Below are 796 nucleotides of genomic sequence, written 5' to 3' on the forward strand. Positions count from 1 at the left end.
GTCTAGCAGCAGAGACGGCACAGTTCCTCAAAAGTCAACCCTCTCGTGGTCGGGATGAATGTACCGGTATTAATCTATTCCATCTAACGCCAGACAATTTCATTCAGCTAAATGTGAGGCGCAGGAGCCTGAGAGAGTTAGTATTGTCACCAGTAACTCCCTCATGGCAAGAACAATTCTGTTAATTCTATTCCATCTAACGCCAGGCGATTTCATTCTCCTAAATGTGAGACGCAGGAACTTAAGGGAGTTAATATTGTCACCACTCTCTCATGGCAAGAACAACTCCGATAATTCTATACCAGTTAACGCCAGACGATTTTATTAAGCTACGATTGCGAGCCAGATTTAATACTGTCACGATTAACTCTCGTGACCGGGACAAATCTAGAAATCTGTTCCAGCTAACGCCAGACGATTTTATTTAGCTGTGTCACAGGAGCCTGGTGTTTAGAAAGCAGCCAGGTTTAGATGCTATACATAGCTGCTGATTTCGGCAAAGATTTGGACCCTCTTCACTTCAGCCGAAACTGTTTTTTTTTATTATTATTAGTAGTAGTGGTAGTAGTAGCATTATTATTATTATTCCACTTGAACTAGGAATTTAAGAGTGGCATCTTCGTTTGGACTGAAGAGTTCGTGGCATCTATTTCTTAGTGATTTGTTCTAATGTACTTATTACACCTTTATATTCTCTTTTGTGTACTTATACATTTTTAGCATCGACATCGTTCCCCTAAGTAATACAAATGACAAAATGAAAATGTGTAATATGCTAAGGAAGAGATATTACGAA

Source organism: Coenobita brevimanus, chromosome 61, assembly GCF_032717465.1.
Source record: "Coenobita brevimanus isolate Jiangsu-jjx chromosome 61, ASM3271746v2, whole genome shotgun sequence".
Taxonomy (NCBI): domain Eukaryota; kingdom Metazoa; phylum Arthropoda; class Malacostraca; order Decapoda; family Coenobitidae; genus Coenobita; species Coenobita brevimanus.